This window comes from Danio rerio, chromosome 6, assembly GCF_052040795.2.
Source record: "Danio rerio strain M-AB ecotype USA chromosome 6, GRCz13ab, whole genome shotgun sequence".
Classification (NCBI taxonomy): domain Eukaryota; kingdom Metazoa; phylum Chordata; class Actinopteri; order Cypriniformes; family Danionidae; genus Danio; species Danio rerio.
Genome location: NC_141026.1, coordinates 5,316,556 through 5,343,063, shown reverse-complemented (window position 1 = coordinate 5,343,063; position 26,508 = coordinate 5,316,556). Strand labels below are relative to the sequence as shown.

The following is a 26,508-nucleotide window of genomic DNA, read 5'->3' as shown; positions in this document are numbered from 1 at the left end:
TGCTTTTTGGATATTTAAAAAAAAAAAAAAAGTATATATTGTGCCTTAAAAATGCTCTCATACCAAAAACCCAAAACACTCCATTAAAATCTCCAGTAAAAATATAATTAACAATGCTCTGTCGGCTTTCATTTGATTTAGATTTGCAGAAAGGATTTAATCACATTCTTTAAAATGCCTATTTCATTAGATTTTAAATTTTTTGATAATGTAAGGACTAAAGTCAACAAAATGTAAAACACTGTTCTATTGATTTTTAGATATTTGAAAAAAATATACATATGATATGATATATATTATTTTATATATGATTTTTAGATATTTGAACAAAAAATAGTATATTGTGCCTTTAATATGCTTCTATGTCAAAAACCCAGTAAACTTTATGCTTCAAAGCCAAAAACTCCAGCAAATGTAATAAATAATGTTCTGTCAACTTTTATTAACCTAGACTTGCAGAAAGGTTTAAAACACTACTGGATTCCTACCCAAAATGGAAGGAAAAATGAGGTACTAGCGAATCCCTAATATATATTAGCAATCAAAAATTCATACAAAACTGAATCAACATTAACTGTATCAATAAAAATAGTAATAATTTTATTTGTTTAATAATATAAATATTTCTTTAGTGCAGTGGTTCTCAAACTTTTTTCATCAAGTACCACCTCAGAAAAGAATTGTCTCTCCAAGTACCACCAAAATGAGCAGTATTGAAATACAGTAGCGTAGTAGGCCCAGTAAAGCAGCTACAACTCTGCACAGTTGTAAGTGTCAGATTACCTCAGAAATATAGGCTATATGTCATATATGGCATATTATATACATAATTTTTGATAAATTTTGAAATGTGTGTAGCATGTACATGACATATTTCATTTCTCCGCGTACCACTAGAAGGAAGCCTGCGTACCACTAATGGTACACGTACCACAGTTTGAGAACCACTGCTTTAGTGTATTTTAGATTGTAAAAACGTATTACATCTCATGTTAGTCAGTCTATTGGTGTATTTATTAACCTAGCATAGTTTTTAAAATATTGTTTATTGTTTATATTTTTTAAATCAAGTTATTTTATGATATGTTAATTTCAGCTTGTAATGTTGTAAATGTTATTTGCCAGGGCAGAGTACATTTATTCAAAGGGGCAATCTTGCAACAGATTTCTACTTCTTTTTTTTTTCTTTTTTTTGGAAAAGTTAATGGCATAACTTTAATTTAAATCATAATAAATCCTTCTTTAAACAAGCCTGTTAGAATGATTTAATGATGTTTCATGTGACACTTTAAACTAATAAAAATCTGCTTTGACTTTAGGTATAAACGATATTAAAATGTTTCCAAAATCATTCTTAATTTATCTAACTGACCTAAATGGTTTTGTCTTTGTTATGCTTATCAGAGCATCACACCATTGTCAGAGCAATCTGCTGATGTCAAACTCTGTTGAACTTCATTTCTGTATGTAGAGCATTACAAAAAAAATGGTTCCATTTGAGTTTAGATGCTGCTTTGGAAGTAGACAACACGCTCACTAGGTTTTAGGGAACAGCGTGTGCTGGGACGATGTAGAGAGGCAGAAATAGAGAGAACAGCAGTTTAATTACTTCAGAATTCACAGCTGTTGAAGAGAACATCGCATTACAAACACTGAAGAATATTTACATACCTGTCCTCCGTCCACACTATAGAAATGTCAGCTCTCCTTTTCTGAAAGACTCCAACCTTATTAAGTTTGTTTCTCCCTCCTAAAGTACAAATGAAATCAAAACTAAACATATGATTTTGTTTGCTGAAATTGCTAGTATTGTGGTGAACAATTAATTTGTAAGTGTCATTAAGAAGAAAAAAAAGTATCCTTGTATACTTTAATTAATTTATTTCTGAGGTAAATTGTCAGATTACGTCTCTCTGAGGTATTGGGAGGGGCTAACATTTTCAACCACACCCCTAAAGCTGTCAGTTTTGGCTACAAACAGAAATGTTGAGGAGGAGGAGTCTGTTAGGTTGTAATAACTCTCCCGAAACACCTTTTTTGATCTTTCTGAATAAAATGCCTACTTTTACTACATCCAATCAGCTCGCAGTACAAAAACAAGCCACGCCCCCTGTTTTCTCATTTAATATTCCATTTCTCTGGTTCACAATACAAACAAAAAAAGATCACAGCTTCCGGTTCATGCAGACTTTAAGCTCTCAGGAATGCTTATGGAGAGCTGTTTTTTCAAGTGTTATGGATCTCTGTGGTATTCATGGATTCCTATCAGAAAGGCATCCTGTGTGAAAGCCTGCAGCTCATTTGTCACTTTCACTCTGCATGTATCTCTCTCTCTCACTCTCTCTCTCTCTCTCTCTCTCTCTCTCTCTCTCTCTCTCTCTCTCTTTCTCTCTCTCTCTGAGGGAGGTGTCTGTTTGAAGAATGTGCCGGGTCATGATGACCAAATTTGCATGATGAACTTGAAATTTATTTGCTTATTAACCTCCCACGTTCCACATGAAGCCCTGTGGTGTCTTAGGGGCCGTCAAATTTGTCAGCCTCAAGCCAAGCCATTTCTAGCAAGTGTCTTTTTTATTCTTCGGTGTGACTGATTTATTTCAGGGTTCTTTGGTCAATCTTTGTCCTCACTTGTGTTGTATGAAGTGTTTTTTGTAGCCCTTTTAGAATATCATGCTCTTACTATAGTCAAACATCAAACCTTTTCACTAGAAGTTAAGTCAACAATTCCAAGTTACAGCAGGTTTACTTGCTTTTTAAGTACTGAACTCTCAATGCTTTTAAGTAACCAGGTTTACTCATTTTTTATTACTTTTTACAGGGCATCTAGAATTTATTTTGCTATCATGTTCATTTTAAATCTCTACTTCAACATAATCAACAGCTGTCATAAGTTTACTTTGTGATTATCCGAATGGATTTCAAAGGAAATCATCAACAAATATATTAAGCTTCGAAAGCTGCTGAGGAATGGATTTTTTTCAGTGTTCTAGAGACTTTTGGGGTGTTTGTAATCCATCAACAAAACATATAATGTGTACCCATAAGACATTTGATGAATTCATTGAAAAAAATAAGTCAAATCCTGAAGTAGCAATGAAATAAAAGCAAAAAAGGCTTCTTATAATGTGCTCCTTGTGCCAGAGGGCTATTTCCAATGCCATGTTTGACATGACAGCTAGTAATTACGACAGCGATTACTCTTTCATTGAGAAATCAGCGGATAGTATGTCATCATATTCCAGCATGTAAAACTTTTTAATTAAAGTTTTTACTTAAAGAGCCGTTCCTTGACTTTCTCCCTACAGTCTCATCAGATTTTACTCAAATTATTCCCAGCGAAAGAAAGAAACCTTTAATAGAAAAAAAAGGTGCATTAAGCTCTCGTGATTGAGACATTATTCCTAATTTCCTATAAATGTTCTTATTTAATTGACGTAAGTGACAGAGGAGAGATCTATGTGTACCATTAGGCTTTGCATTACGGTACGAGTTTGTCATTCACATTTCTCATCGCCTGAGCGAACAGCGCGAAATGTGCATCCTTAATTAATGAGTATTAATGACTTGTCAAAGGAATTTGCCTGTCAAACCGGAATTGTCATATTATACTGTCACACCTCCATCCAAGAAACTCAACACTGAAGAAAGAATGGTTTGATTTCCTTGACTAAATAATATTTATGTTTAAGTAAAATACAAGTAAATTTCACTAATCTTATATCAAGTGAGATTTACTTGTCAATGTCATGTAAAAATACTTAATGTTTACTTTAAATGCAGCAATAGTTAATTGATTATCTTTAGTTTTGGCTCAATGGTTAGCACTGTCGCCTCACAGCAAGAAGGTTGCAGGATCGAGTCCCAGCTAGGTTTAGAGACTGTATGGAATTACAGGAGTTTTTTTGGAGGAAATAACAAAATGAGAGGGTGATGGGAGCAGGGGCGCAACTACACATTTACTGAGGGGTATGCGGGTTCAAATTTTGTGTGATCCCTCTTATTTTATATTAATTCATTAATAATAAATGAAGACAAATTTTCAGATTAATCTTATAACTTTTGACATTATGTATGATTTGACAGTTTATTTTGTTAAAAACAAATTCAAATCTAAACAGTTACATCTACATGAACACTTTCGGCTGTGGGACTGCATGTTATTGTGTTTAATGATTTTGAATTAAACAATAACAATATTATATTCGTTTAAAATGCAAAATAATGTTTTTTAACAAAACATATTTATTTATTTTTATTATTTGAAACTTTTAATAAGGATAATTTTAAAAATAGTTTTGGCACAACAGCGCCCCCCCATGTGTGGCGCCCCTATGCGCCGCATATACTGCATACCCCCTTGTTGCGCCACTGGATGGGAGTTGAGTGTGAAATACAGGAGACTCTCAGGAAAAACTGGAGTGTTGGCAGTTATATAATAAACATAATCATCAAAGAGAGCTGTGATTGTTAAGCATTATTAAGCATTAGCTATCACTGTGGCCAATTATGCGGTCACACTTTATTTTGATGGTCCGTTTGTTGAATTTAAGTTATGTTGCAACTAATTCTCATTAGATTATAAGTAGACTGTTTAGTTTGGGGTTAGGTTTGGGGTTTGGGTTAGTGTAAGTAGACATGTACTTGCAAAGTTTCTTATAGTCAGTTAAAGGTCACTTGAAGGAGCATATCAACAGATATTAAGCAGACAGTCTTCTAATTCTTGAATTAACCATTAAAATAAAGTGTCACCCAGTGCCTGGATGGGATGTTACTTAGGAAAACGTGTTTGTTGTTGGAAGGGGTGTTAGTGAGGCAGGGGGCTCTCAACCTGCAATCTGTGTGAGTCCTAATGCCCCAGTAAAGTGAAGGTGATGCTATATTGTCAGTGAACAAAACCGAGGTCTTGACCATCGTTGAGGGTAATGCAAGGGTAATTACAAGTAACACAAGTTACGTAATAATATTACTGTCCTAAGTAAAGAGTAAAGTAATGCATTACTTTTTAAAAATAAGTAATAATATTTAAGTTACTTTTATGAAAATGCAATGTGAGTTACTTTTTAGTTTAAGTTATTAGCTTTGGAAAAAATTGCTAAATTAAAAATTAAAGTAGTAACAATGAATCACGCAGTCAATGAATTAACGTGTTTATTACAGTTTTTCTCGATTGCTTGGATGCAGTTGTCAACGGAAACTCCACATTTTCAAAACAGTTAACACACAGGCCTAAACAGCGGCACTCATGGTCAAAATGACACATTTTGCTTGCAAAAGGCACATATCGTGTCAAAACATTTAACATATGCAACAAAAGCTAGTTTTACCTTCAAACTACACAACTTGCAAACAAGTATATGAGCTCTTTCAATTAATCATTACACAATGGACAACAAAATACAAAATACAGAACTCAAAATGCACCACCATTGCTTGCCATTGTAGCTTATAGCCAATGGCATTTGTTGTCTCTATTTGGGCTGTCAAATTCGCCTTTTTGCAAAGAATTGGATCAAGAATACGATATGCTTTGATTGAATATATATTGAATTCATGACATTTTTCAAACTGTGGCTGAAAACTGAAATACTGTATATAAAAAAACTGACAAAAGTAATAAAATACTGTAAATATTAGAGAAAACACATGTAAACTAATATACAGTCAAATCTATTGGGAGTATAGGACATAGCCATATTGACCTCCTCCATCAATGCTGGCACAGAACAACACAGACCTTCCATCGTTTTTATAAGGTTTGCAGAATGATGGCTAATTGAAGATTTGTGTGAAGGAGTGTCAAACCGGTGCTTCAGTGATTTCATACTGATGTTGGTAGTTTTTAATAGTTAGGAATAGATGGATTCTGTTTGGTTACCAAAACTAAAACAATCGAGTTTGGACTGCTTGAATGACATCTGTGCTAACTGTTTGGAAAAATGGTGGGGAAAATGTGTCAACCCAATGAAAAAGGGTTTACACATTTGCAAGACCTGTCCTCTGCTCTGCTGGGATAGTGATAATGAAAATGAAGAGGAACCTAGTTTCTTTAACCAGGTCAAAGCAAACTAGAAAAACTGTTTTTTGAACGTATCGAAGAAAAAGAAATAGGGATTGTCTCAATGGACAGTCAGTACAAAAGTAGCAAACACACTGCTTTAAACTTTCAATAATCTGTATATACGGCGTGTAGAGCTCTGGGGTCAGGAATTTATCACATAACATCCTAAAATATCATTTTTTGATGTGTTTTCAAAGGTAAATGAAGGTGTAGCTTATACAGTGTGTTGGTAAAAACTCTTCTGTTAAAAAAATAAAGAGTTTTTTTTAAAACTCCTGAATTCTGAAAGAGATCAAGCCTTAGTCAGGTAATGCAAAAGTAACGTAAAACATTACCAGTGTTGAGGAGTAACTAGTTACATGTAATGGCATTACGTAATTTAATTACAAAATAAAAGTAACAGTAATTCGTTACAGTTACTGAGAAAAAATGTGTAATTAAATTGCAGTTACTGAAATAAAAATAAAAATGTTAAAGATTACAAAAGGGGTTACATCTAAAATTGTTGTTTAAATCTGGGATATATTGAATAATATTAATCTGTTGCTTTACTTATTTTTAATATGCACAATGCCTTGTGCTAAGGCCATTTATTAAAGCGGTGTTATACTGATTCTTTTGATAGGTTTTCCGGTTTGATTGTGGCGCACCACGTCTACCAGTTACGGTAATCCTCTCTGCCGCTGAAAACATTAAGCTACTACAATCAGACTGAGAGCTGCAAGTAGTGACGCAACAAGTAGTGACACTACTAGCTTAACTACATAGATATATACACTAGATGTCGCCTGGCCTATTGTTGTCTATTGGACGGAATGCGTCAATAGCGCCGCCATCTTGCTACAGGGTAGTGCTCCTTTGAAATGAATGCGGAACCATGGTACAGTGGAGGACTGTGGCCATGCAAAGCCAGAGATATACACATAAACACATATATCTATGATCGGGAGTTTTCCTGGATGTTAGTATGTAATTCTTTTTTCTAATTACGAAAATTATAATTTTACATCACTTTTCTACATTGATGAATCAGCACACGGGCATTCCTGACAAAAAGCTTGTGTTTGTGTGTACAGAAATGTACTATTCACCCTCCCTGTTAAATTTAATCAAATGTGTCCTGAAACACACCTCCTCTCCTGCTTTTACTTCTCATACTGACGGAGAGAGCGATTCGTTTGTGAATGAATCCCCCGATCTCTTTCACTAACGTAAGGCGACAATAATACAAGTTTCTGGCTGCGCAGCATCTCGTTGTCATATTTCTTTTGCATTGTTTGCTGATTTTATTCAACAAAACTAGCATAAGCCGAGTGTTTAGTGCGAGTTGGAGCTGCTTTGCCGTATGGTGAATTCAGTAAGTGACTGTTATCATCAATAACGTTACCCAATTAGCACAAAAGTTCAGAACATACAAAAACAGAAAAAAAATAATATTACCTATGAAATGTTCTGCCTTTATGCTTTTTTTTCTTTGTTTGCTAGTTTCTACACCCGTAGACAGCGCTAAAGTCCCGCATCTTCACGTAATAACACTGTATTGACTAGTGCGGTTGAATGACATTTGTCCTGGGAGCACTGTACCAATGTGGCGGCGCTATTGACGCATGCTCAGGGTCCCTATGCGATATCTAGTGTATATATCTATGGCTTAACTACAGTTTTCGGTAGTGTGACGGTAGCATCGCTACTTTATAAATCCAAAAGCTTTTCAGCAGCGGAGATATTTTATTAATCAAGTAGCGCAGTCAACACAAGCTGGATTTACTGATCGCGGATTAATGAGTGATGGCACCGACATTCACAGAACTGTGAGGCCGGTGTCTAGCCGATGGAAGCAAATCCACATGTCCAATGTAGTGATGTAGTGCACGCATGATATAACTATGCTACAAGCGGCAGTGAGAACTATTTGAGTTTTTCTTGACAGTTAATATTACAATTTTAAAATGATGACTGAATATTTATTAGATTTTACCACACCAAAAAGTTTATTTATTATTTATTTATTATTATTTTTATTTTATTTTTTTGCATTGAACCTCTGTTTGTTCTTGTTACATGAGGATAACATTCTCACATTTGACACTGTGTTATTTTAGTCTGAACGGATGAATAAATGACAGAGGCTGCAGTATTACACATCTGACGTCCAATTGGGTCCCTGTCGCAGGTTTGTGATGTGCAGCGATGTTATCTCTCTCTCTCTCTCTCTCAGATGGCCTTCTTCTGTTGTTCTTCATCTTGTTATCTGCATTGGGCGAAATGATTTAAGCTGAACTCAGCGAAAAGATTAATTGGATAGTGGGAAAAGTTCACATGCCTCCGGGGGAATGTGTTTCACATCTATCAATAATTTAAATGCCTATATTTGAGGAATTCCCATTGATAGGACCAATCGATAGACACTAGCAGGTCTATTATACTCTGTGAAAGCAATTCCCATTCATTCTCAATGCCATTTGCATGTACACAACCTTTCTCGTGGGTTAATTGTGCGAATACTCAGAACACGCAATAAATGGTTGTCGTCAAGTCATCTGCATAGCTCACACAACTGTGTAAATAAGCCAAAGCACTGCTAGTGTGTTTACACACAAAGCACTTTAAAGTATAAGTATTAATTATTATTAATTAGATGCATTTTGTGGCTTGGCTCACGCCTTCTTTGTTATGGAAAACAAATGTAAAAAAATATATCTATATTATTAATTCGTTCATTTATTCATTCATTCATTTGTAACTGCTAGTAACTAAAAATAAGGTACATTTTAATGAATTCATTCATTCATTTTTTTTTCTTATTTATTAATTAATTAATTAATTTATTTATTTATTTTAATTCTCTATTTTATTTTTTATGATGTGTGGAAAAGAAAGTGTACAAAGTAAACTAAGTTTTAATATTAATTGATATTAGATTTTTAGTTAATTTTATTTAATTTTTTTGTATTTGTTATTTATTTATTTATTTAGATATTAATGTTATTTATTTATGTATTTATTTATTTAGATATTAATAATTGTTTATTTAGATAATAATATTTGTTTAGATAATAATATTTATTTATTTATTTATTTAGAAATTAATATTATTTATTTATTTATTTATTTATTTATTTATTTATTTATTTAGATGATAATATTTATTTATTTAGATAATATTTATTTATGTATTCATATGCTCTATTTCATTTATTTTTATGTCTTGTGGAAAAATAAAGGTGTACAAAGTATACCAAACTTTCATTTTAATTTTAATTAGTTTATTAGTTTTGTTGTTGTTGTTGTTGTTGTTAAAGCTTGTTTGTTTATTTATTTATTTATTTATTTATTTATTTATTTATTTATTTATTTATTTATTTATTTATTTATTTATTTATTTATTTATTTTTATTTTATTGTGTATATATTCATTCATTTTTATTTATTTATATATTATTAATATTTTATATTTTATTATTTTATTATTTCTATATTCATTATATTTATTTATTTTTTTAATTATTATTTTATTATTCATATATTCATTTTTTTCTTTCTTTATTTCTTTATTTGTTTATTTTTAATATTTTTATTATTTTCTTATTTATATATTTGTTCATTTTTATTTATTTATTTACATGCTATATTTTGTTTGTTTTCATAATATAAAGAGAGGATAAAGATGTACAAAGTATACAAATCAATATTGTTTAGAATTTGTTTGTAAGTTTTATTTAATAAAATTTTGTTGTTGTTTTAGCTTTTTTATTTATATTTATTTAAATATATGTTTTCATTATTTTGTGAATCTGTCAACAATTGAAATGGGTTAATTGTGCATATCAGAAAATATATTTTGATTGGTTGTCATTAGTCATTTCTCCAATAGTCCCCTTAAAACGATAAACTGAAGGAAAGCATGAGTGTCATTGTTTCCAAGGTGTTAGCTGCAAATAGCAAACTTGAAATGACGATGATAGACTGTTATTCACATTGAACGTGTGCGAGAAATCACTTGTTTATCAGCAATCCGTTCTACACTCAGGAATTCTCTTTCAAAACCCTTTTGTGTTTTTAAGGCAAAGAAAATAAACCAAAATGATTTCTTTTGTATGTGAAAACATCCCTCCCTTTTTCTAAGATGGATCTATTGATCGCAATATCGCAAAAATTCTCTTTTAAAGCAGCAAATAGACACGCTTTCATGCTTTAACTATTAGCATGAAGGCCTCAGAAGTTAACACGCTAGCCGCTAATCATTTCAGAACACAAAACACTTAAACTTCACAAGCAATGATGCAGTTCCTCGTAATACTTAATAAAAAGTTAGTTTTCTTCAATACACACTTGAACTCTTCAGCTATTCAGTCAGAATTATTAGCCCCTCTGAATTACTACCCTCCCTGTAGATTTTATCCATAATTTCTGTTTAACAGAAAGATTTTCTTTCAAAACATTTCTAAGCATAATACTTTTAATAACTAATTTCTTATTAGTTGTATGTACTTTATTGCATTTCCATTTTACACTTCAGGTAATACAGAATTAAAAACAACATGAAAACAAACATAACAACAAAAAACATAGTATTTTACATCAATATTTATGACCTGTCTTCTCATTCATCAGTCAACACATTTCCAACTCCACCACATTTATTCATTCATTCATTTGAACATGGGGAGGACATGCAAACTCCACACAGAAATGCCAACTGACCCAGCCGAGGCTCGAATCAGTGTCCTTCTTGCATTGAGGTGACAGCGCTACCCACTGCGCCACTGCACTGCCCAACTCCACCACATTTTAGCAACAATTTGAAAGGTGTCCAAACTCCCACAAAAAATCTTGTGTTTCTCTTAATATATACAGATGCAATCAGAATTATCCCCCCCCCCCCTGTTTATTTTTTCCCCAATTTCTTTTTAACGGAGAGAAGATTTTTTCAACACAAATCATTGTACAACGATGGTTTGTTCATGGAGATCAAAGAAAAATATTGCTTAAGGGGGCTAATAATATTGCCCACAAATAAAATATAACAATAAAACATAGAAAACTTTCTCCGGAAGAAAAAATATTATCGGAAATACTTTGAAAACGTCCTTGCTCTGCTCAACATCATTTGGGAAATGTTTTGAAAAATCCACAGCACGGCTAATAATTTTGACTTTAACTGTGTGTGTATTCACTCATCTCAGTGCTTTTCAATGTAAAGGTCAGGACTCAATGTCAGAAGGCACACAAAGTTAAAAGTGTGTTGTGTTTTTTTTTTTTTTTTTAAAGGTGAATAGTGCCGTCTGCGTCTGAAAATGACGGGAGTGAAGCTGAGGTGGATTTGTTGATGTAATCCCCATATTAGTGCCACTTCATTTGAGCCCTGTGCACTAAGCCCTGGTAGTAGTTACATTTAATGAATCTCCGGTGTCCCACCTCCCTAAGCAAACAGAAAGACTGACTCTGAGAAAGAGAGAGAGAGAGAGAGAGAGAGAGAGAGAGAGAGCTTTTGTGTGTTTGTGTGTCAGTGTTAGACTGCCATCTGCTGATTGTGGTTTAGTGTAAAGTATTAGAAATCACTGAAGCACTATGAACGTGCAGGCAGCTGATTCCATACATCCAGCCATAGCAATATTATTGTCATCATGATATTTTTGATGGTCTTTTAAATATTCTGGGCCATTGCTATGGAATACACTGCATGTGGATATTAAAAGTATTACATATGTGGATAGTTTAAGTTTCAAATAGGGCTCTTAATCAGGAGTACGTTTCCAAAAGCCGATAGCCAACTAAGGTTGCAAGTTTCATCACTACAAACATAGTTTGTTGATTTCCCGTTTCCCAAATTCATCGCTCCAATGAACATTCGCAAACTGCATCGCAGACTTGAGCACTCGCAACTACACCTCTGGAGCTGTAGTTAAAGACATAGTTCCTGGCTGTGTTCTATTCCCACTTATCCCCCCTATGTCCTATTTATTTAGAACATTCTAACATTCAAAGTTGGAGTTATTAAAAATAAAAAAGCATTAAAGTCATCTCTCTTAGGTGTAACTTGCTTTCAAACTATTTTTACAGTTCAGTTTTAGCGATCTTCATGTTTACAATCGTGCTCCCTTCGCAGTGCACTTTGAAAACATTGATGTCATTTTGAACACAGCCTCGTGCAAAAGCTAGGTGACCTATAATTTAAAAGTGGAATTTATGCTACGTCTCCAAAGCTTGCGAAAACAAAAAGCATACGTTAATGCTTTTAATTTATAGTGGGTTATTTATTAAGTATCTGTACTGTATATGACATGTGCCTGCTGGTAAGAACTTTCTGCAGGGGTTTACATGTGTTAAATTGCAAAAGTAGACTTTAAAAAAAAATTAAATTAAATAAATTAACAATATCCTACTTAATGTTAATAATAATAAGAATCATCATCATCATCATCATCATCATCAATAATATTATTAATATTATTATTAAAATATGATTTTTTCATTTGTAATAAATAAATATTAAATTTCATTTTATAATAAACAGCCTCATTATTTATTTAATCATATGATTTATATATGATATTAGAATAGTGTTAGCTTTTGTAAGTGTTTTTATGTTTTAGAATATGTAATGGTCAACTTCTCAATAACATTATTAAAGCAAACATAGGCCCTATATGTGCCATTTAAATATATTTCAGTTTATATGGAAATCGAGTGCTTGTTTTACCAATGGATTTTATCTTAAATGCATGTGCGTGTAAAACTATATAATTTGCACAAAGAAATTATGGGTTCTTCTCTAAAGAATTAGTTACTCCACCCTGTTTCGAGCATTATTATGATTATATATATACTTTATAAATAATGTGGATCAAGCGATGGATAGGCCCACATGGAATCTGCGCTTAGATTTTCTGCAGAATTACGCAGATTTTCCACAGACTTACGCAGATTTTCCGCAGAATTACACAGATTTCTGCAGATTCTGTTTATTTGCTTGAGTAAATGTGTAAATCTGAATTTATTCAGTTTTTATTCAGTAATTTATTACTTGTTATTTTATATATTAAGGTTTTAGTTAGGATTACATTGCTGGATACTCCCAAAATAATTCCGCAGAAATCTGCAGATTTTTACCAAAATTCTCTGCAGAAATAGCAAAAAAACGTCTAAAGATTCTGTCTGGCCCTGGCGATGGATCTGCGACAGAGAAACTACAGGTTTTGGGAAAAACCTTGTCACAACATTGTTTTTTTCCCAAACGATGCATCGTACTATGATAGTTCAGCCACGAGTTACGTTGTTGTTTGGGAAATGCACCCCAGAATAGTGTTGATGGATTTTCTAATATGTTTTAATGGGGGGGTGACAAATTATGAATTCATTCATTTTCATCCCTTTATTCATCAGGGGTTGCCACAGTGGAATGAACCGCCAACTTATCCAGAATATGTTTTACACAGCGGATGCCTTTCCAACTGCAACCCAGTACTGGAAAACACCCATACACACTCATCTATACACACACACACACACACACATACGGCCAATTTAGCTTATCCAATTCAGCACAAGTCTTTAGAATGTCGGGGGAAACCGGAGCACCCAAAGGAAACCCACACCAACACGCCACTTGACCAAGCCGTGACTCAAGCCAGCAACCTTCTTGCTGTGAAGGTGACCACTGAGCCACCATGTCTCCATTTATTTATATATAGACACACAACCTATATGTGTACATGCATATATACAAACATACTGTATCAGCTGCTAATGTAGCTCTTAAAATGCTTTATTAATTAAGCATGCGCCGCTCATCTTCAGCACAACTGCCTGCTGTTTGATCATTTTTAAAGCAGAGCTAGAGATTCTCATTTTAGCATGCAAAGTGGTTTTGGAAATAGCAATTGTGAAATTAAATTAATATCGCTGCACCCTGGAGAAAATATCCCTACTAACAGATCCCAGGTAAAGTAAATTAAATAGAAAGAGAGCGGGAGAGAGAGAGAAAGATATTAAAGAGCTTGCTTGTTTAAAAAAAAATGAATAACTACATCCTATCCTTGCAAACTCAGCTTTAAAGGTCCTGTGAAGTGCTTTGAAATGTGTTTTTTTTTTTTTCATTCGAAATTTGACGTAAACCTGAAGACAGGGTGGGACATATAGTAGCTCCTCCCCTTTATTAAAAACAGCCAATAGCATTTTGTTTTTATCAGCTCTGCCAGTGAGAGTAGATGAGGTCAAGTGCATCAAAAGAAAAGCAAATGAGAAGTGTCTTGAAGGGGCTGGGGCATGTCATATACTAGAGAGCATGTGATTGGTCAGAAGATTTGATGAGAAACTAAAGTATGAGGTGACTTCGAGCTATTTTTTTTTATCCATTAAGGCGGAAGTGACAAACTGCAATCTTGGGAGGTTTATTTCAGGTTTATATCTTCTAAATGAAAATTGTATAACTAATTAAACTACACGCACTGGCCTCTTTATTAGGCACACCTTACTAGTACCGGGTTGGACCCCCTTTTGCCTTCAGAACTGCCTAAATCCTTCGTTGCATAGATTCAACAAGGTACTGGAAATATTTCTTAGAGATTTTGGTTCATCTTGACATGACAGCCTCAAGCAGTTGCTACATCCAATCTCCCGTTCCGCCACATCCCAAAGGTGCTTTATTGGATTGAGAACTGGTGACTGTGGATGCCATTTGAGTACAGTGAACTCATTATCATGTTCAAGAAACCAGTCTAAGATAAATTGCGCTTTATGACATGGCGTGTTATTCTGCTGGAAGTAGCCATCAGAAGATGGGTTCACTGTGGTCATAAAGGGATGGACATGGTCAGCAACAATACTCAAGCAGGCTGTGGCATTGACACGATGCTCAATTGATACTAATGGGCCCAAAGTGTGGCACGAAAATATCTCCCACACCATTACACCACCACCAGCAGCATGAACCATTGATAAAAGGCAGGATGAACCCATGCAAATTCTGACCCTACCATCGTAATGTTGCTGAAATTGAGACTCATCAGACCAGGCAACGTTTCTCCAATCTTCTATTGTCTAATTTTGTTGAGCCTGTGTGAATTGTAGCCTCAGTTTCCTGTTCTTAGCTGACAGGAGCGGCACCCGGTGTGGTCTTCTGCTGCTGTAGCCCATCTGCCTCAAGGTTGGACAAGTTGTCCATTCAGAGATGCTCTTCTGCAGGCCTCGGTTGTAACGAGTGGTTATTTGAGTAACTGTTGCCTTTCTATTAGCTGGAGCCAGTGTGGCCATTCTCCTCTGACCTCTGGCATCAACGAAGCATTTGCACCCACAAAACTGCCACTCACTGGATAATTTCTCATTTTTAGACTGTTTCTCTGTAAACCCTAGAGATGGTTGTGCGTAAAAATCCCAGTAGTTCAGCAGTTTCTGAAATACTCAGACCAGCCCGGCTGGCACCAACAACCATGCCACATTCAAAGTCACTAAAATCAGCTTTCTTCTCCATTCTGATGCTCGGTTTGATCTGCAGCAGATCATGTTGATCATGTCTACCTGTCTAAATGCATTGAGTTGCTGCCATGTGATTGGCTGATTAGAAATTTGCATTAACGTGCAGTTGGACAGGTGTACCTAATAAAGTGGCCGGTAAGTGTAGCTTATAGATATCTGTAAAGATAAGATACTGAGGCTAACATCTAAAAAGCTTTATTTTAATTTCATTGTACGTTTAACCTTAAAGTACTCTTTGTAGTTTGTAAGTAGCTTTTTGTTATAAATTGTCTAATTTACTTATGATCAGATTTCTTACAGCGTTCCAGTTGTTGTTTTATTTTTCCAAAAACCAAGACCTTTTCTGTTAGGCTCCGTAATCTTGGTGAGCTCTTTGTGCGTAAATGCACATGTCTGCTTCTATGACAGCAGCAAGGTCACGCAGCGATAATTGAGACCTAACGGCCACTTATTCACAGATGCCCTATTACACATCGCCATGGTAATACTGAACAGGGAGACGGAGGGGAAAAGAAAGAAACACATACGTCCATTATTGAAACTCAATGTGCTTTTTCATACTGAAATGAGCTGGAAAACCTCACTGTGAGAAGATCTGCAGTGAATGCAGCGATCGTCAGTGAACAAAAGTAGAAAATCTACAATCAGTTCACACACATAAAACTGATCCCATAGTCAAAACTACATGGACAGATAATACAGAGTTAAAAATACTATAATAAATACAGTATAATCCACTTTACTGTAGCATGGTTTATAAGCACAATAGTATTTATTATAAATTGTTATAGTATACAGTAACTCAAACATGAATTAGGTGTGTTGATAGTGGTAACCTAGTAACCAGCAATTAAAAAAAACAAGGCAAACATAATGGAGATAGGACTGCAATTAGTAACAATTGAGCAAGTTATAAATGTCAAAGCAGTGCAACTTACAATCTCTAAAAATAATGTTGTGCACACAAAACAACCAATTAGTCACATTGGGTTTCATATTAACTAGATTTATTCATCTATCTATCTATCTATCTATCTATCTATCTATCTATCTATCTATCTATCTATCTATCTATCTATCTATCTATCTATCTATCTATCTATCTATCTATCTATCTATCTACATATCTACATATCTATCTATCTATCTATCTATCTATCTATCTATCTATCTATCTATCTATCTATCTATCTATCTATCTATCTATCTATCTATCTATCTATCTATCTATCTATCTATCTATCTATCTATCTATCTATCTACATATCTATCTATCTATCTATCTATCTATCTATCTATCTATCTATCTATCTATCTATCTATCTATCTATCTATCTATCTATCTATCTGTCTGTCTGTCTGTCTGTCTGTCTGTCTGTCTCTTTCTCTCTCTATCTCTCTCTCTCTTTCTCTCTCTCTCTGTCTGTCTTTCTGTTTGTCTGTCTGTCTGTCTGTCTGTCTGTCTGTCTGTCTGTCTGTCTGTCTGTCTGTCTGTCTGTCTGTCTGTCTGTCTGTCTGTCTATCTATCTATCTATCTATCTATCATCTATCTATCTCTAAATGGATAGTTTACCTACAAAAGGGTATTTATTCACTATTTACACTCAAAGGGTTTCAAACATTTATTTTTTTTTTTTTTTGTTGAACACAAAATATATTTAAAAAAAAAGAATATTAGGAACTGGTAACAATTGACTTCCATAGTAGAACAAGAAAATTCTATAGAAATCATTGGTTACAGGTATCCAACAAGTTTTAAAATGACTTTTTTCACACACAAAAAAAAAAAAAAAAAGAGGCTGTGACAAGTAAAAAGTTTGTGATGGAATTTTCCGTTTTGGGTGAACTGTCCCTTTAAGGGACCTTTTTGTAAAATGTAACTATTTCTAAGATAACTGTTTCACCTTTTTTCCAATTAAGGAGATAAATGAAAATCCCATATAGGTTTGTTGCCCAATATACACTTTATTAGGTACTCCTGTCCAACTGCTCAATGCAATTTTTTTTTTATCACATGGCAGCAACTCAATGCACTTAGGCATGTAGACATGATCAAGACGATCTGCAGCAGTTCAAACCGAGCATCAGAATGGGGAAGAAAGGGGATTTAAGTGACTTTAAACATGGCATGGTTGTTGGTGCCAAACAGGCTGGTCTGAGAATTTCAGAAACTGCTGATCTACTGGGATTTTCATGCACAACCATCTCTAGGGTTTTGGTCTGAAAATGAGAAATTATCCAGTGAGCAGCAGTTCTGTGGGCACAAGTGCCTTGTTGATGCCAGAGGTCAGAGGAGAATGGCCAGATTGGTTCGAGCTAATAGAAAGGTGACAGTAACACAATGACCACAGTGTACCCATCTTCTAATGCCTACTTCCAGCAGGATAACACACCATGTCATAAAGCACAAATCATCTGAGAGTGGTTTCCTGAACATGACAATAAGTTCACTATACTCAAATGGCCTAGACAGTCACCAGATCTCAATCCAATAGAGCACCTTTAGGGTGGGGCAGAAGGAGAGATTCGCATCATGAATGTACACCTGACAAATCTGCAGCAACTGCATGTTGCTGTCATGTCAATATGGACCAAATTATCTGAGGAATATTTCCAGTACCTTATTAAATCTCTACAACGAGGGATTAAGGCAGTTATGAAGGCAAAGGGAGGACCAACCCAGTGCTAGTAATGTGTACCTAATAAAGTGGCCGGTGAGTGTATGTCCATGGTCTTCATTTGCCTCAAAAAATGTAGGTGAGGCTTGGAAGAGTTTGAATTGTGTTGTTTAAATGTTAAGAAAAGGCTGTTTCCGGGCTATAATTGATAAGTTATAACTATCATTGCTCATGTAACTGTGCTTTACAAGTGCTGAGAAAGCATTCAGGGCTAAAATTCAGATCACACACTGAGCCTTTACCAGTCAGGAAGGCAAAAGTCATTACTTAGAAGAACTGAATTCTTAAATTAACTGTTTCAGACTCTAAAAAAAATAAGCTGATACTACAGTGGATATATTACAGATGTAAACCTATTGTAGGAGACAGCAAAAAACAAGAGGCACCTTTAAGAATGGGATAACTTTGCAATATCAATACCCCAGTCAGAATAAGCAAATGTATTATCACAAGCCTGCGCTTTATCTAATATCAACAGATTTCTATAGTGCAGCCTTCCAGATCTTCCTATAAAAGCATGAAGAAACAATCAAACGGTGCTGACTGATTGAACAGACTCCTCTCCAGCACATTACAGTATCTTGACGTCCGGATGGTGCCTTTGATCCGATAGCGAGTGTAGATTCAGTTCTTATGCCACACAAATAATGAGAAATCTAATTAAAGAGATGACACCATCAGAGAAACAGTGGCCTCGCCTGTATCTTATTAAGAGGCCCAAATCCTTAGGGAAACTGCCGGCTTTTTATTGCCAAGTAAAAGAGGGAGAGAGCAAATTAAAGCAAATCATGTTGGAAGACAAAAAAAAGACAGGCGGCGTTATAATGATGGTAATCCAACAATGAACTAAAACACATTGTGGGCTTCGTTTAATGTAGAGCCACTGTTGATTACGTTCGGGAAAACAGACAGTCACGTGGTTGGTGTGGCATACTAGCCTTCTTAAAGAGACAGTTCACCCAAATAAATTAAAAAGGACTCATTATTTATGGTGCATCAAGTGGTTGTGAGCCATTATGCGTTTATTTATTCTGCTGAACACAAAAGAAGATACTCGGGAAAAAAAAAGCTAAAAACCTGTAACAATTTACTTCTAGTGGGAAAAAAAAACACTATGCTTATGATCAACACTGCTGGCTCCTCATTAGCTCCGTAATATGCCCTATTAGATAATTACGAAAACATTATAAATAACCAGAGTTTTTCACTCCAAGTTATATTTGTCTTGAAGTTTACCCCCCTTCCACCCCTACTTCCTCCCCTTTTTTCTGATAGGGCGACACGGTGGCCAAGTGGTTAGTACTGTTGCCTCACAGCAAAAAGACTGCTGGTCCAACCTCCTATCGGGCGTTTCTGTGCAGAGTTTACATTTTCTCACAGTGTTCGTGTGGGTTTTTCCCAGGTTCCCCGGTTTCCTCCCACCATCCAAAAACATAAACCATAGCTAATCGACTAAATCAAAATATCACCCAAGACAACCTTAGTTTACACTTCTCACACGGCGACAAGCAGGGGAGTTCTCAAGACCTACCTGAGCTCAAACTCCCCTCTCGCCCTTCTAATGGGAGGGAGCCCCGGGCTCGAGGATATTACGAGCTCAGGGCACTCTCCCGCGACAGCATGCCAATTACGCTTTTTTGATTATCAGTGTGAACTCTTGAACTATTTATCATTTTAGTGTCTAATCCGTCCAAATTCATACTGAACCATGTTCAGTCATACGAAAATGTGTGATTTTTAAAAGGAGGCATGAGTCTAAACCCCACCCCTGAATCCAACCGTTGGGGGATAAGCAAATTGTACAAAATTGCATGAATTAGATTGTACAAATTCATACAAAATAGCCACTAAATCAAAAAGTTCCAAATTGCCATGAGATAGCATTGGTTTATCACAATACCCTCAAATTAAAATTGGAAACAGGGCCTGGTTTGAATTGTTGTGTTAGTTGTTTTTTGTCTTCATGTCCAAGGGAGACCATTGCACAGATCTAATATGCGAATACAGTATAGATGAAATTACTTTTATATTTGTAAAAAAAACTTTTACACTCACAGACATAATCAACTACAAGTAAACTGTTTTTGTGTGTGTGTGTGTGTGTGTGTGTGTGTGTGTGTGTGTGTGTGTGTGTGTGTGTGTGTGTGTGTGTGTGTGTGTGTGTGTGTGTGTGTGTGTGTGTGTGTGTGTGTGTGTGTGTGTGCTTTTGCCTTATACAAGGCTTTAAAATATATGCTGAGGTTTGCTGTTTCTGGAGTATCTGAGGTACAAGCTGTAAAGGCTCTGGAAAGGAGGCAGGGAGCAGCAGCTCATTTGCATTTAAAGAGACACACACAAAAGTGTTTAATTGTTGTTGTTGTGATCACAACATGATATAATGACAGATCCATGAATTCTTATAAGCTGATACTTCATAGAGATGTTTTGGGAACACTTGAACTTGATTTTACATCTTGTAATATCACCTTCTTTACAAAACTGAGCAACCAAATTGGTTGGCACAGCAACACGGTGGCTCAGTGGTTAGCACTGTTGCCTCACAGCAAGAAGGTCGCTGGTTCAAGTCTCAGCTGTGTGGAGTTTGCATGTTCTCTCCGTGTTGGCTTGGGTTTCCTCTGGGTGCTCTGATTTCTCCTTCAGTCCAAAGACATGCGCTACAGACGAATTGGATTAACTAAGTTGTCTGTAGTGTAAAGAGTGTGTGTGAATGTGAGAGTGAATGGGTTTTTTCCTAGGACTGGGTTGTGGCTGGAAGGGCAACAACTGCGTAAAACATATGCTGGATAAGTTGACGGTTCATTTTGCTGTGACGACCTCTGAAATAGGGATTAAGCTGCAGGAATATGAATGAATGAATTACAATTTCAACTGTTTTCTATTTGACTATGACCCAATCCCAATTCTACCCCTTAGCACTTCCCCTTACCCCTACCTTTCATTTTGCGCATGCACGCCAAGGGGTAGGGGTGTCCCAGTTCTCTTTAGCTTGAAGTCATAGGGCTAAGGGGAAGGGGTGAATAGCCATTAGAACGAAGATTTTTCAGGACCACACTTGAAACCAAGGGGTAAGAAAATTTCCCAGAATATACCAGCCACAACGGCAGTATTGCTGAACCCGAAAGTAAGGAGATCCACAAATTAGTATTTTTTTTTCGCATTATTACGAATTTTTACGACAAACAAACAAATGTTTTAATATATTCATAACCGCATTCTTGTTTTACAGTCATGCTTTTAAAAAAAATGCTTAAAAAAACGCAAAATTTCGCTATCTATAATCTCTAACTCCTGTACAGCAGTCCCACAGCATTCTGACACTCAAATACCCTGTCAGTAATGTCTAGTGGCTGTCAATGAGCTTTTTACAGTGTCTGCTATAATGCTAATGTTGTTTTTGGTGTGTTTACATTGATGAATATGGCCACGGTGTAAATACACAGTAGAGTTACGATCTTATTGTCACATTAGATTGTTATGATAATAGAATAAATGCCTTCTGTGATTTCCTGAAAATAACTACCAAAAAAAAAAAAAACATAACTAGAATAACTACAGCGATAGTCTGATCTCACATGAAGCAGGAGATCGTGAGGACATATGATGACGTGTGCTGGTGATGTAGTGCTTTCCCAATTCTTAAGGGTAAATTTTGAACCCCTTCCTCTTCACCCTCGGTTATAAGGGCCAAGGGGAAGGGGTAGGGGTACAAAAATAGAATTGGGATTGGGCCTTTATATTGAATTGTAATTTATTCCTGAGCATCATTGCACTTGTCTTAATGTCACATAAAATGCTAACATGAGTATTTGATGATCAAGAAACGTTTCCTGGTTATTTTCAAGTATTTTGTTGATGAAAAGATAGTTTAAAAATTAATTCAGAATTTTTTGTATTATTTAAATGACAATTTTTTCTCAGTTTAATCTTTTAACCACCCAAGCCCACTTGAAAACTCATGAAAATATATTACTGTGGCGAGGGGGCGTGGCCGAGAGCCGTGGGAACGGAGTGAGGCCACCGCATAAGTGGATACACCTGCGGTGCGCACGTGCCTCGGATCCCACGAAAGGAGCTCTGGACAATAAAAGGAGGAACGATGGCAGAGGAAGCCGAGAGAGGACCGGGCCCGGACATATTTTACTTTTGCTTTCAGTTTGTCCGTTTGTTTTGGTTTAGACGGCAGCCTCCGTGAGGAGCTTTCGTCACTGTTATTAATAAATCATTTTAAAACTGCGTCGGTTCTCCACCTCCTTCTTCCCGGTGGCCAAAGGGCCGTGGACCTCATTGCAATTACTTTATCATATTCTCCATTGTGGTAAAAACCTGCGTCGATTAGCATTGCATTATAATGTCAACTAGCATCGCATCCATGCGAATAAAAGTATTTGTCAATTTTTTTGTAATCTACTTTCTTGAGCGGTTACGTTTATTTTTAAAAACTAAATATTGGATCTGCAATTTATTTAACTTTTTTAATTTTCAGCCTTTTCCAGCACTATATGCCACTCAGTTCTGATTTTTCTTTTTAATCTTCATCTTTCCTCCTAATCATCCTTGATCCATTCACTTCCATTCATTTTCATAGACATAAACCAGAGAAAGACTAACGGAAAGAGATGGCGACTGTATTTGGTTGTTATGCTAGAGTTGTCCTCCTAATTGCCGTTCTAAGACAATCAGCAATAATTATAAGCTATCCTGAGCAAGTAATTAGCACTCTATTGTCTTATTTGATGTCTTTTCATTTTTCAAGCATCTTAATGATAGAATGTGTGTGTGTGCGTGTGTATGTGTGTGTGACTAACTGGCGTTTAACATGCCACATACTGATTAAATGTTTCACCCTTAATGAAGCTCTTTTAACATGCACAGCACATTATCTTTCTAGAAACTTTTCACACTTCAAGTAGAGAGAAGCATTAATTAATGGTCAACCTGAAAACGGCTGCTTAAATAAACAATTTGTTAGAAAATAAATAAACATGCAGTTTATATTTCAAGCACACAAAAAAACAATATTTGTTCTTAAATAACTAGGATATAAATTTGATAAATTGGCTGTTTGAGAGGTGAGAAAATGCCCATTACATTACTAACCACAGGAGAGGCCGAATTTTTCAGCAGGATAGCGTTCCATCTTATACTTCTCATAGCCTCTAGGTGCTCCAGGATTGGCCAGCCCAGTGAACAGACATGAACATTATTGAGCATGCCTGGGTTAAGAAGGAGGAGGCGTTGAATGTGAATCCAAAGAATCTTGATGATCTCTGGGAGTCCTGCAAGAACGCTTTCTTTGCCATTCCAGATGACTTAGATTTCTTTCACACCTACACTTTTGTTTTGGAACGTGTATCGATTGCCCAGTTAGCGCGGTTCGTTTGGCATATGTGAACAGGCCAATCGCGCTCTGTTCCACGCCAAAGTAGTCGCTCTGAGATCGCTTGAATGAGGTGGTCTCGGCTCGACTGAAACAAACCCTGGAGTTTCGCGAGTCTTCAGATGCCCGCAAACAAGTGATTATCTCCCGGTAATCTCGCGTCTCCCTCTCGGTCCTCAAATAGGCTACATCGCGCACTCTTCTAACCCCTCCCCACCGCATCTCTCCTCAGACACATCGCGCGCACACCCTGTCAATCACCATTAAACCACCACCTCTCCTGACAGCTTAGCGGGACTCTGCAAAATAAACCCTGACACTCTGACCAATGTGAGGAGAGTTTACTCGCACGTGACTTGTTTTAGCTCTTTAGGTCCGATTAGAAGCTTTGCAATGTGAAAGCGAACTGCTCCAAGAGCAAAGAGCAACAATGTAACAATTGTAATCTCTGTTTCGGAACAACTGAATCGATTCAGAGGTGTGAAAGCACCCTTATATTAATAAGTGATTTGAGTCATTGCAGAGCTGTATGGATGCAGTCCTCCAAGCTCATGATGAATTTATTTTATTTAGTTTTATACACAATTGCATTCTATCAAAAGACATAAAAACAGTAGAGTAACCATTTTCAAAAACTGGGCTAAGACTGAAAGGTGGACATGAAGGATATTTCAGTGGTCCTCTGCGATAGTCACAAAACAACTAAACATTTTGACTTGCAGTGCTTACGCAATGCCAAAGTGACAAAGGATTTTGGGGGCACTGATTGTTTAAATGAGAAGGAAATTTAGTTTTGAGACACGAGTGAACATCGAGTGTAAGACGGTAAGACTGTAAGACGGTTTTACAAAACAATCTTATAGTGTTGAGAATGTAATTCCTGTTTCAAGAAATGAGCCGAACCAAATGAGAAAAACTGTAATAAACTAATACTAATTAGCTGTTTATTAATAGTTGTAAGGTTGTTGTTGAGTTTGGGTTTTTGATAGGATTAAGGATGTAGAATAAGATCATACTTTATAACTACTAATGAAGAGTACAAGTTCAGTACAGTTCAAGGCCCCGTTTACACTAATGCGTTTTAGTTTGAAAACGCATAAGTTTTGCTACGGTTACGCCATCCGTCCACACTACGCCGGAGTTCTCGAGCGCCGAAAACGGAGCGTTTCGAAAACGCTGGAGATGCCGTTTTCATTCTAAAACGCTGCAGCTCCGTCTCAGTGTGGATGGGGAAAGACGGAGACATCTAAAAACGGAGGCGGGGCTGCAGACATTCGCCTCTCTGATTGGGGCTTTTCCTCAATATTAAGTAGCCTAACACACAGTTCAGTCCTGAATCTTCTCCGTGTAAGTTCAGACTTCGCAAGTTTGATCAAGGCTGCATCTCTTCTTCTCAGTTTGATATGGAAAACATACCGAGGACACGCGTCAATCTTCACAGGGAACAGTGTACTTTATAACTTCATTCACATCACCCTGGCTACGTTGTTTCACTTTCTCAACAATAAAATGTAAACTTGATATAAGGAACTGCCTATTTTTATTTTAATATTAACAACTAAACAGACAGCAGAAATGTTGAGGCGTCGTGCTGCATGAGCGTCATCTTCACTGTGTGCATATTTATAACAAAACGGAGCCGATAACAACTGCCTCCTTTCAATTTCAGTGAAAATACGAAACACACCCTCTCTTTTGCTGAATATCAGTTTTAATAATCGATAATGGCCATTATAAAAGTATAACATACAATAAGTTTATACATTATAGGAAATAAAGGCAAGCGATCAGTCAATATACAGAATGTAGGCTACGTGCTTACAGTAATCATTAACTTATCTTTGCGCTCAGCCAAAACACGTTACCTGAGAACAAGTAATAGATTCCAGTGACCAAAGTCAGGGAATATGTCGTTAGATAAAGACAACAAGATGAATGAAATATCACGTTTAATAAATATAGTGAGATTAGATCCAGCGGGAGATGCTTGATGAGAAGTCCGACTAGCAGAGCTCTCATCTGGGTAGATGGGCTCCAGCGATTGCCAAAGTGTGTGTGTGTGGTCACGTGATGTGCGTTTTCAGCGTTTTGGTGTGGACGGAGAGCAGTTCAGAAACGCTGGGTAAAACGCGAGTGTGGACGCGGATCGTTTTCATTCTAAAACGCCATTTTAAAACTAATACGCACTAGTGTAAACGGGGCCCAAGAGTACACACTTAGCTGACGTTTGGTAATAAAGCTTGTTTGGCATGCTGTCTAGGAAGAGTGCCCTAAGCTCATAAGATCCTCGAGCCCAGGGCTTCCTCCCATTTGCAGGGCGAGAGGGGAGTTTGAGCTTAGGTAGATCTTGAGAACTCACCCCCCTAACTGCTTAAGGATTGCTATGAAAGTATGCTGCTGGTGAAATTCGTCCATGGTGCTGATTTGGTTTAGTCAATTTACTTATGTCTCATGTTTTGGACTGTATAGGAGGAAATCTGAACTCTGAACAGAAATGTGAACTGGCTGAATAAAGACCCAAACCGGAGACATTCTTGATGTGAGGCAACAGTGTTAGCCACTGGACCGCCGTGCTGCCCTATAGAGGAAAAAGAGGAGGAGATGGGGTGGAAGAGGGGATTCTTCAAGATGAAGATGACTAAGGTAAGATGCTTTGGTTATTTATACTAAGTTAGGAATAGTCTGATTGGTGAATCAAACGACAGCTAATATGGGGTCAACTATGTCAATCATTGGCAAATTAACCTCTCGAAATTAGTTTATAAATAAACTTCCCTTAATACCTTTCAATTCAATTCATCTTTATTTTTTAGCACTTTTACAGTGTAGATTGTGTTAAAGCAGCTTAACATTGAAGATTAAAGTAAACTAAAACTGTTTAAGTCTAGTTTTCAGAGTTGAAGTTCAGTTCAGTTTAG

At 36.1% G+C, this 26,508-nt stretch overlaps 1 long non-coding RNA gene across 12 annotated transcripts in view; it reads left to right on the top strand.

Moving 5' to 3' along the window:
* LOC137495912 (uncharacterized) overlaps positions 1 to 26,508 on the top strand; it is a 461,128-nt gene that overhangs the window by 182,822 nt on the left and 251,798 nt on the right. For all 12 annotated transcript variants that reach the window (XR_015493066.1, XR_015493070.1, XR_015493062.1 and 9 more), the window contains one exon: positions 26,060 to 26,233. This is a non-coding gene — a long non-coding RNA (uncharacterized LOC137495912). The remainder of the gene's footprint in view (positions 1 to 26,059; positions 26,234 to 26,508) is intronic.